The following is an 11,440-nucleotide window of genomic DNA, read 5'->3' as shown; positions in this document are numbered from 1 at the left end:
CAGTGCTTTATAATTTTCAATTTATAGTCTTTCACCTCTTTGGTTAAGTTTATTCCTAGCTACTGTATTATTTTTGGTGCACTTGTAAATGGGCTTGTTTTCTTAATTTCTCTTTCTGCTACCTCATTATTGGTGTATCGAGACACAACAGATTTCTGTCGATTGATTTTGTGTCCTGCAACCTTACTGAATTCATTTATCAGTTCTAATAGTTTTTTTTGTGGAGTCCTTCAGGTTTTCTGTATACAGTATCCTGTCATCTGCAAATAGTGGAAGTTTTACTTCTTCCTTGCCAGTTTGGATGTCAGGCCTCTTTGTTTCCTTCTCACTGCTCAGGCTTTCTGGAGGCAGTGGGATACCTAGGAGCAGAAAGGCCTGGGGGAGAGAAAGCTTCCAGATTCTCCTGGTTTTCAACGCTGCTTTCTGGGTGGCGAGGCCCTACAGCTCCCACCAGTGCCACAGCCAGTCTCCCCTCTGAGCAAGGCACACCCACCCCCCCCCCCTTGCCCAGAGGCCGGGTCCCCAGCTCCTAGGTGTGCCCGGGGACCTGGACGCCTGATGAGTGATAAGGAGCCTCCCAGTCCTAACCGCTTCTGGGATCTCACCCTGGATCTCTCTTAGAACCCCTTGGCAGAGCTGTTAAAAAGTGCTGATGCCCCAGCCATACCCCCAGAGATTTTTATTTAATTGGTCTGGTAACTGGGGGCACTTTATGTGAAAGTTCCCCGGATGAGCCTAACGTGCAGACATTGATGATGAGATCAAGCAGGATTTTTAAACAGGGCAGGGTGAAGGAAAGAAAGAAATTGAACCATGGCCCCAATAAACCACTGACGCCAAGGGGTTATCAGATGGGGAGGAAACCAGGTGATCAGAACAGGGTTGGAGCTATCTGGATCAGTGGCTGCCCACCCCCCCTTGTGTGTCAGCTGTGGAAGGACTTTGGTTGTTTCTTCTCATCTCCAGCAGAAAAAGAACCAATGACTGGATTTTTCTGTCCTTTCTTTATCTTGACTGACCCCCCTTGACTCTCAGCAGAGGCCTCACAGAGGTGGGGCCAGTTGTCTCTGGTAAAGTGCAGCCAGGCTGTGTGCTTTGATGAATGGAAGGTTGCACCTGCTCCCACCCGGCCCCCTTCCCAGGTGGGAAGTCTTTATCCCCTCCCTGCCTGCGGTCACTAGACCTGCAGGTGCGACAAGGACACCAGAGCCAGACTCCAGGGGGTACGTGGATCTGCCAGCCAGGTAAGGATTCTAGCATTACCAGACCCAGGCCTTTTCCTCCTCCTCCCTCCTCCCAAACAGCAGAAACTTCACAAAACTTAATTGGGTGGCTTTAGGCTCAGAGACCTTTGAAAGGAGGTGGGAGCGGTGCCTGCAGAATTGAATGGACAGGAAGAGCTACGCTGACTGTTGGTAGGAGAAGCAAAGAACTATCCTGAAAAGGGGGCAGGGGGAGAGGGGATGATGAGAGGAAAGTTCCCCAGAGTCTGGGGGGACTTGGAGGGGTGACAAGAGATGTTGACCCAGCTGTCCTGCTCTGACGAGAGGATGGGGGCAGACAGGGTAGGCACACAGTTGTCAACACATTGTGATGCATTTTGTAATCCTCTTAGATGTTTTTCAAGAGACAGCAGAAACAATTTAAATTTCTCTTCGGTTATATTTGGGTATAGGACCCGTGTTACTCCTGAATGCAACACCTGGTGAATGAAAGCTGAAGTCAGACTGAGAGTCCCCAGTTTATGGGGGACACAGATATCTACCGGGTGCAGGTGAGGACTAAACTGATTACATGGCTACAAATGCCCAGCAACGCAGTGCCTGGAACCAAAAGGCAGGCCCTTGCCAGGTGCTGGATCTCACTATACCCTCCCACATCCGTCCTTCCCCAAGCGGATCTCCCAGAACGACGTTGTAGCCTACTTGCGTCCCACGAGATGTCCTTCTCTAAGGGATGACTCTGAGAGTGAGCCGTCCAGGCCCTGGAAGCTGACAGGGGCTTTGCGGGAACCTAGAATGGCTTAGGGCAGGTGCGACCTGGGGGCGAGTGGCGGGGTAGAGTCACACACAGCCAACACCGTAGTGTGAGGCTTCTGGGCAATTTACTCTGAGTGCCAGCATTCCCCCGGCAAGGTCAGACCCTCAGCAGCTTCCTCTGAGGAGTGGTCACTCAGATGACCTCTGCGGCCACCACTGGTCAGCCCGCACCCACATGGCTCCCTCCGACTCTCCTTGTAGGCTGGGCCTCGGCCACACACTGGTATTGTGGGAGGAAGCTGTGAGCTGCCATTGGTCCCTTAGAGAACAGTGTCTGTAATTTGGCCTGGAGAGAGTGGCCATCCAGATGCAGGCAATTTTGACTTTGATGTGAGGAGAATTACAAAGAATCGTAAAAGGAGGCTACGATTTGGGCTGAAACCCTGCCAACACAGTCTGGTCCTGGCCCTGGGTTTATTTCTAAAAAGAAATACTTGAGAAGTCAAGATCCTTAATACCAGTTGGCAACAGACTGCAGGATTGACCCCTGCTTGGCCCCTCAGCCTCCACCCTCACCACGTCCTGGCAGCATCTGCACGAGCCCTCCTTGGCTCCTCAGACTGACGAGGCTCTTCACCCCTCCCAGCCTTTGCCACACGGTGGTCCTCCTCCCAGCACTCACCCCTCACCTGGCCAGCTCATGCTCTTGTCTATAGTTCCATTTAAACACCACTTCTCCAGGGAAACCTGCCTGACATCACCCTCCAGAAGAGTCTGGAAGTCCTAATGTCCCTGCTCACAGCACCCATGCCACTCCTTCACTGTACTTACATCTGTTCACTTCCATCCCTATTTGGGTAATTACTCCACTCCCTTCTCCCCTGTTAGCCTGCCTTCTCCACAAAGACAGGGACCAGACTCTCCTGCTCAGCCCGGCGTCGGAGAGCTGGCCCACGGCGAGCACATGGCCGGCACTCAGAGCCCATTTGTTGAATACACGAATGAAAGGAAACAAGCTGGTTTTTCAATAGAACGTTTCGTGTTACAGAAAAGGTATGTTTACACAGAGTCCCTAGACAGAATTCTAGGTGGGAAACATCCTTACCAGTGGAGGATCTAGACTTTGTGAACCCTGAAGCTTATATCATTTAGGGTCCCTTTGAAGAAAAATAATATAAAATAATGGTGCTAGAAACTTTACAAAAGTGACATGGGAGCACGCAGCCAAGGCCCTCTGGGAACCTGCCTGCAAGGGACCCTACAGCTAAATCTCCGTTAGCTTCCTGGTCAATTCATGCCCCTCTGGCTCCAAGTGAGGATGACCCAGAGTGACTTCCAGAACACTTCCATGGACACACAGCTTTGGGTATAAGGAGCAGGTAGACGCCTCCATCCCCAGCAAACCCTCTCCCCTCTCATTCCTGAGCCTCCGCCCTGTCAGTTAATTTGGGCCCTCAGAGGTTAGAGGTACAGGGGTGAAGGATAAAAACACAGAGTGCCTGTAGGGAGTCCCAGGTGCCCCCTTGAAACCTCATCTACCTGTAGTCCCTCCTGCCTGAAGTCCCTTTAATGAGGGTGGGGGTCTGCACAGGGTTTCTGGGCTAGCTCAGCACTTAGCTGGAGAAGCTAAGCGGCTCTCTGGAGCTCTCTCTCTGGGCAGCCCTCTCCTCTCCTGTGCCCTGTGGTCTGAATTTTCAATTCTGTTTTCTCCACTCCGGGAGACTGCTGGCTCTGTCTGGGAGCCCTCCCCACACTGTGGCCTGGAAACTCTCCAGACAGCAAGCTGGAACACCTCATTTGTGACCTTCTTCAAGGGTCACTGTCCTAAGCTGCCTATTGTCCAGAATCTGAAGACTATTGTTTCCTATATTTTGTCTGACTTTTTTTTTTTTTTAAAGTTATATTAGGTAAGGAGATAACTTCAGTTCCTGTGGCTCTGTTTTGGCCAATAATGAAAATCCATTTCATCCATTTTCAGGAAATTGTCTGCCAAATACAAGTGCAAAGAACCAGAGTTTGTAGGCCATTCTGTGTAGTAAAAATGGTGTTCCACAAAAAAGCAGCTTGTTTAACCTGCAGCTAAATAGGTGCCTGAGTGCTTTTCCTCGAGAGGCCCATTGCACCTCGGGGTGCAGCAGGCATGCTTTATGGGTGCCCCCATTTCATCGCACAGAACGGTACGAGATGTAATATAATTCACAAGGACATTCCTTACAGTATAGCTGGCTTTTCCTTTCTTTTTTTCCCAATGAGTGCCACTTGGGGCCACAGGCTCGGGTCAGGCTAGGGGGCAACCACTTCATGCCCACCCTTGCCTTTGAACGGGCAGTGCAAATAACACAGCCACGGTATTGTTATGAAAATAGTTTGGGCCTCTCAGATCCCCCCAGAGAGTCTCAGGGACTGTGCCAGGAGCTGTGAAATATTCTATGAGAACGGCTAATTGGGCTCCCCCCAAGGAACCACCAAACTGATGGTTTGTCTGACCTGAGAGAGGAACAGCCCCGCTGCGGATGGGTGACAGCTTCCTTGATCTGTTCCCCCACCCCCACCCCAAGTGTGAGCTTGGTGACATTTCTCTTGTCCCTGTTCTCTGTTTCCACCTCTGGTCCCAGGACTCGGGGTCCCAAGACAGCTGCTTGCACCATGGCTGAGGAGGAAGACCCCAGCAACTGTTCACGACTTTGGCTCATTCCAACTGAGTGGATTTATGGACATAGTAACAATCGCCAACATTTGTAAGTTCATTACTCCGTGCTAAGAAGTCGCCAACATTACCCCACACGCTCTGTTTACTCTTGACCAGCAGCAGGCGGAGCCTGCCCGTCCCTACTGAGGCATGGCCTGCCCTGGGGAAACAATCCAGAAAGTACCCCTTCCTTTCATGCTGTGCCTGAGACTTGTGACTGTGTGTGTTTTCATTTATCGAGGTAGTTTTTTTTTTTAATTACAAAGTAATTCATTCTAGGAAGTAACAAACGTATTTATTTTCTTGTCTGCATTTTAATTTCCTCTCTGAATTTGCTCAACAGCAAAGAAAATAATGAAACAAATTTTGTACAGCGTGTCCTCAGAGCTAGTAGCTATTTCCTCACTCTTTCTGAGGAAAGAATGATCACCCGCTACCTTTTACACCTATCAGATTTTTGTCTGAATGGGCTTAATGTGTATACTGAATGAACGAACAAATCCAGACGCTCATTTAAATAATGTCCCAGGAGCTACTGAAAGTGCCTGAAAAGAGCCCTCTTCACGGCTCAGAGAGGGTGGGGAGGCGGGGAAACAGGTATCACCATTGTACATCCATTTCAAGGCTGGTCAAATGAAGGTTTCCAAATGTGAAAGGCCCTGGGAGTCCAGGGAAGCCCCCAGAAAGCCAGATTGTGCAGCTTATCGACGTCTCTTCTCCATCCTGGCCTACTTTTCCTGCATTTTTTCCAGTCCTTAGTCACAGGGTTGTTCCCTGGAGCCTTGAGAGGGAAAAGCCCTACCCCAGCCCTACCCTCTGGCCTAGATGGGTGTGTACTGTGGCTGAGGGTGGCTGCTTGAATCAAATAGCCCTGGATTCAAATCCAGTCTCTGCACTCCCCAGCTGAGTGCCCTTGAGAAATCACTTTACCTCTCTGAGCCTCAATTCCTCACCTACAAAAGCCGTAATAATAGTACCTAACTCACGAGGTTGTTGTGAGAATGACATAGGACGATTTAGACAAGAATAGTGCTTGCACACTAAACCAGGGGCTGAGTTATTGTTGTTGCTCATAATAATATCAAGCTTCTGGTAATTCTCTGCAACGGTGGCTGGCAAACTACTACAAATCCAGCCCTTGGCCTGTGTCTGTATGGCCTGGAAGCTAAGAATGGTTTTTACACGTTACAGGTATTGTAAAAAGGAGGAGGCGGCAGAGGGAGTGGAGGTAGAAGAAAGACCATAGTTATTATCTCGCCCTTTATAGAAGAAGTTAGCCAGCCCCTGCTCTAGAGGCCCAAAATGAGGAGCTTATTTTCAGATTATTGATGCCCACCACCACCAATACCCCCTCCAATCACTGCATCTGAGAATGAAGAATTAAATCAGCCCCGGGCACCCCCCCAGTGGAGCTTTCCCGAAATTCCCCAGGTCTGGGTGACCCCTTCCTCCTGCAAACTTCTTCACCTTATACTCTTCTGGGCACCTTCTCCTGTCCCTGCAAACAGGCGTTCAGCATCCAGAGGACAGGGACCATCTGTAGATTCTGTGTCTGTGTAACCCCCTATAGCCTATTATCCTAGTTCTAGTAGGTCCTCGACAACCATTTGTAGGGTGGTTGAATTGATGATCTAGCAGACACTGATGGTCTGCCCACTCTCCTGGTTCTCCTGAACATTCAAAACCGCTGTATGTGGCAGGCAGACGGCAATTAGGTACCCATGCTGATACCTGGGGTCTCGAGGCAGCATGTCGGTAACAGATGCTTCGTTGGTCTCTAATGAACAGAACACAGTGCCCACCCCCACAAAACAGCTGGTGCCCTGAACTGGCTTTTCCTGCAGTGTCCCCATAGCCCAGTTTGTCTCTGAGTACTCCCTCGGTCATCAAAACCAGGTCTGGAAGGCAGCCCTTGCTAGAAGTAGAAGCATGGGCAGGCTGGGGGGGACTTGAGGGGAGACAACCGAGGCAGAGCAGGGTGCCAGGAGGCGGCGAGCGTTTGTATACCCACCTGGGTACCGCTGTGGATGGATAGACCGGGGATGGAGGACTTTCACAGGGTGGGCAGCCAGTCTGCTAGCACAGGCAAAAACGTGGTAAATGTTCTATTGATACAGCATTACAATACTTGACGAACCGGAAGAGCCTGTTTCCAGGCATGGGGGCCAGTCTGTACCTTCCTGGCAGGGAGTTACAAGTGCTTCACATGTGTTATTTAATTTAATTCTCACAACCGCCCCCCCAAAAAATATTTATCACCAATTTACAGATGAGGAAACCAAGGCTCAGAGAATGCTTTGGCCCACAGTCATACAGCTGATTAGAGAAGGAGGCAGGATTTGCCCCCCAGTCTATCTGACAGCAAAGCTGTCCTCAAAACTTCCCTGAGAACCCACCTGTGTAAGAGACACCCTGCCAAGTGCTGTGGAGACCAGGAAGGGGATGGACGTCAGGTCCTAGCCAGAAACAGCTTACCCTGGGTCACAAAGACAAGATGTACAGAGATCTGAAGATTGGAGATTGAGGGGGAGCCCTTTCCCTTGGGATCCCAGAAGGTTTCGTGGAGCAGATGGACCTGACCCTCTGCAGGCCTATGGGCCAGTCGGCCCTGCTACGGGGCAGTTCGGGGGCAGGGGTGGGCAGGAATGCCCAGAGCAGGAAACCAGACAGTATCCTGAACCACCCTGATCCTAGCCTGATCAGACCTGGACAGGAGCCAGCAATGAACTCATTTCCCCAGGCTGGCTCAGAGCTGTGTGGAAAGGGCTTGGCCCAGGGCTTGGGGCTTCGGCTTAGCCCCCTTTTCTAGTTTTATAATACCTGACTCCTCTGCCATTTCAGCCCTCCCTAAAGACTCCCCTAAAGCCTTGCCCCTGCCCAGCTGCCTTGTTAGGTGTGAAGGGACCCTCCTGCATAAGCCAGCACCATGATCTCCTACTGATAGACACAGCCCTCTGGGAATGATCCAGGGCTCAGGGCATGCGACATTGGCCCAGTGATCCCTTCCTGGGCCTGGGGACTGAAAAGTCAAATAAAAAACAATCCCACAAACATTCTCTGCAGAGCAGGAGGAAATCATTTACCTCCCAAGTCCTTAGGAGGCATTTACCCAATGGCAATTATGGTATTATTGCTGCTGTTATCACTGCCTTTCTTTAAAGTCCCTGAGGCTTTCTCAAACGGCTTTCTTCCCCTTTCTTGACTCATTCCCCTCCTCCTTTCTCCATAGCAGGGCATCTTTGGACCTACTGCGCCCTCCTGGCTTCCCCTCTGCCCACTGCCCCAGGCCTCAAAGCATACCTGCCCTTGACTTATTCCATCAGAGCCGAAGGTGTCCCCAGGATTCAAAGGGGACCTCTTCCAACAGACGGACAGTTCTGTGAGTTAATCTGCTAAGCAGGCCCGTGCTGATGCGTGACTGAGACGGGTGGGTTCATGTGTGGCGTCTCACACACAGTATGGCGAAAGACACGAGGCCTTACTTTAGTATGTGTTTTCTGAGCAACCATTTAGTGTAAGGTCCAGAGGGGACTTCGTCAGTGTCCCCCAAAGCTGAGAAAGGTACTTAAGAAAAAGATTAAAAAGACATTCCCTGGGCCTAGTTTTGTGTCTGTCTTTGCTATTTTTCCAGGTTTTTACATTTCGGCCATTAGACCTAACTCCTGGCATCAGGGACAGAGAAAAAGGTGGCAAAGGCAAGAACAAAGAGAATTCACAGAAACTCAAACTTTGTAGGAAAAAAGAGATGCAATGTTAGGCTGTGGCCTTGGGACCCTTTCCCTTCCCTCATCAACCATAGTGGGGAGAAAGAGGGCTGGGGATGTGGTTGGCCTCTAGTTAGAGTGGTTGGGGGTATTATAGAAAACTCCACCAGAGGCCTGGCCACGGAAATTCAGATGAGAGTCTGGCTTGTGTTTTCCATATTAGGCAATGAAAATTGATAAGCCCACTTTCTTCTCGATCCCTGGAAAGCCACATGCTCCAGATCAGGTTGGGAGCTGGAGAGAGAAAAGCCTGGGGATTCACACCAGCGTAACGGGAGATCCTTCTTATCCATCGGTATGACTCAGCCCTGTGCCACGATAAACTTTCCTTGTTGTTTCTGTGCGAGCCACAGCAGGGCTTGCTTTCCTGCCCTAGAAGGGGAACTGGGAGCTTCCTGCAGGCTCCGGTCTCTCTCCCCCTTCCAAAATTCCTGGGACGGGGACCAGAGCAGAAGCCAGATTGATGCAGGTGATACACTGTGATGTGGCTGGAGCCCAGAAACAGTGTGGGCTCAGGGCTTCTCGGCGTCTCAGCGGTCAGTGGTCCTGCTGCTACGTTCCGGAGGGGGCTCTGGGATGGGTGTGCCTTCCCAAGCAGGAGGGGCCACTGAGGAGAGCACACTGCTAACTTGCAGAATAAAGAGGTTCCTGTCCCCCCACTTTTTCCTTTTTTCAAAAAGTTTGGAAAAGTTTTCTTTATTTTTTTTCTAATTATGTAAATAAAAGTACAAGGAAAATAAAAATTGCCTGAGGTCCCACATACTGAGCTGTCACCACTTGGCGACCATCATTTTATTCATCATTATATAGGTGAACACACACTCAACATAAACAGGATGTCACTCATGCTGTTTAATCACTTTGGCTATTTTTGTTGAAGTTTGGTTTAGTCTGGTCTGGTCTGGCCTGATCTGTTTTAGTGTGGTCTGGTCTGCACTTGACTGGTTTGGGTGGGTTCAGTGTGGTTTGGTCTGGTCTGGACTGGACAGGTCTAGGTTTAGTCTGATCTGATTTAGTTTGATTCAGTTTGGCTTATTTGGTCTGGTCTGGTCTGATCTGATCTGATCTGATTGGTTTGGTTTGGTTTGATTTAGTCTAGTCTGATCTAACCTGGTCTGATCTGCTCTGTTCTGGTTTGATTTGGTCTTATCTGATTGAGTCTGGTTTGATCTGGTCTGATTGAGTTTGGTGAGGTTGGGCTCACCTCCCCATTCTTCCACCTTGATATACCCTCTCTCTGTTACCTTGCTTCATGCTCATTCAAACTTATGAGGGCATTTGGAGCATGGCACATTTCATAAAAACTGGAGCTTTTCTGTATATACATATATATCTCTGCACCTTGCCTTTTTCAGGATATACCCTGGCAATCCCCCTGAGTCAGTTAGTATAAATCCAAGTCATTCTCCTTAATGACTGCCCAATATTCCATGGTATGTATGTACCCCATTAACCCAGCCACTTGTCCACCAAGAAGCTGTGACCCAATTTTTGGTATTGGGCCACTACACACATGTCTCAGTCAATGCCAGCATGTCGTGCACACCTCCAAGGGCAGCATTCACATAAGTGTGCTACACTGTGGCCCAGGCTGCAGTTAATAACCGTCCCACGGCTAGTCTGACATTCTAATACTTTTATTCCTGTGAGAGGTAACCCAACAGTGAGATTGCTGGGTTAGAAGATAGGTGTGTTTTTACTTATAATCGGTTGCCAGATTAATCTACATTTCCCTTGGCGGTATATGAGCAAAAACTCCCACCATCTCTCAATTCTAGTCATCAGTGATATCTCACTGTTACTTTATTTTGCATTTTCTAGACTAGTACTCAGACTGTGTTTTCACACGTTTATCAACTTGGGTTTGTTCTTCTATTTGTCTGTTTGGATTTGCTCTTCTGTTTCTGTTGAGATGTTTGTCTTTGCTGAACTAGTAAGAACTAGTAAGAATTTTCGATTAGAGATTTTAATCCGTTATCTGTCATTAGTGATGCAACCCCCCCAACGTGAACATTTGCTTTCTGATCTTGTTTATAATATCATACATTAATTTCAAATTTAATGTAGTACTTCATATCATTTGATATATAGCTTTCACACTTATTGTCTTATTTTATTTTTTTCATTCATTAAGTTATATTTTATTTCATTATTCATTAATTTTATTATTATTAATTCACGTATTCTGTCCAATAGCTTGAGAAAAACATAGAGGGGTCTTATTTTTTCTTTATCCTCATTACAGATTGCATGGAAATTTCTTTTTTTTTTATATTTTTTTATTATATTATGTTAGTCACCGTACAGTACATCCCTGGCTTCTGATGCAAAGTTCGATGCTTCATTAGTTGCGTATAACACCCAGTGCACCATGCAATACGTGCCCTCCTTACTACCCATCACCAGTCTATCCCATTCCCCCACCCCCCTCCCCTCTGAAGCCCTCAGTTTGTTTCCCAGAGTCCATAGTCTCTCATGCTTCATTCCCCCTTCTGATTACCCCCCCTTCTTTATCCCTTTCTTCCCCTACCGATCTTCCTACTTCTTATGTTCCATAGATGAGAGAAATCATATGATCATTGTCTTTCTCTGCTTGACTTATTGCACTTAGCATTATCTCCTCCAGTGCCGTCCATGTTGCAGCAAATGTTGAGAACTTGTTCTTTCTGATAGCTGAGTAATATTCCATTGTATATATGGACCACAGCTTCTTAATCCAGTCATCTGTTGAAGGGAACTCGGTTCCTTCCACGATTTAGCTGCTATGAACACTGGGGTGCTTATGGCCCTTCTCTTCACTACATCTGTATCTTTGGGGTAAACACCCAGTAGTGCAATGGCTGGGTCATGGGGTAGCTCAATTTTTAACTTTTTAAAGTTAAACACTGTTTTCCAGAGTGGCTGTACCAACCTGCATTACCACCAACAATGTAGGAGGGATCCCCTTTCTCCACATCCTCTCCAGCAATTGTTGTCTCTTGCCTTGTCAATTTTTGCCATTCTAACGC

At 48.5% G+C, this 11,440-nt stretch overlaps 1 long non-coding RNA gene across 1 annotated transcript in view; it reads left to right on the top strand.

Moving 5' to 3' along the window:
• Positions 1-1,525: 1,525 nt before the first annotated feature.
• The window catches only part of LOC117802357, a 73,271-nt gene continuing 63,356 nt past the window's right edge, over positions 1,526-11,440 (top strand). Inside the window, exons 1-2 of the long non-coding RNA XR_004625597.1 lie at positions 1,526-1,774; positions 4,595-4,717. This is a non-coding gene — a long non-coding RNA (uncharacterized LOC117802357). The remainder of the gene's footprint in view (positions 1,775-4,594; positions 4,718-11,440) is intronic.

This window comes from Ailuropoda melanoleuca, chromosome 5, assembly GCF_002007445.2.
Source record: "Ailuropoda melanoleuca isolate Jingjing chromosome 5, ASM200744v2, whole genome shotgun sequence".
NCBI lineage: Eukaryota > Metazoa > Chordata > Mammalia > Carnivora > Ursidae > Ailuropoda > Ailuropoda melanoleuca.
The sequence above is the reverse complement of the archived record's forward strand: the minus strand, read 5'-3'. Positions and strand labels throughout refer to the sequence as shown.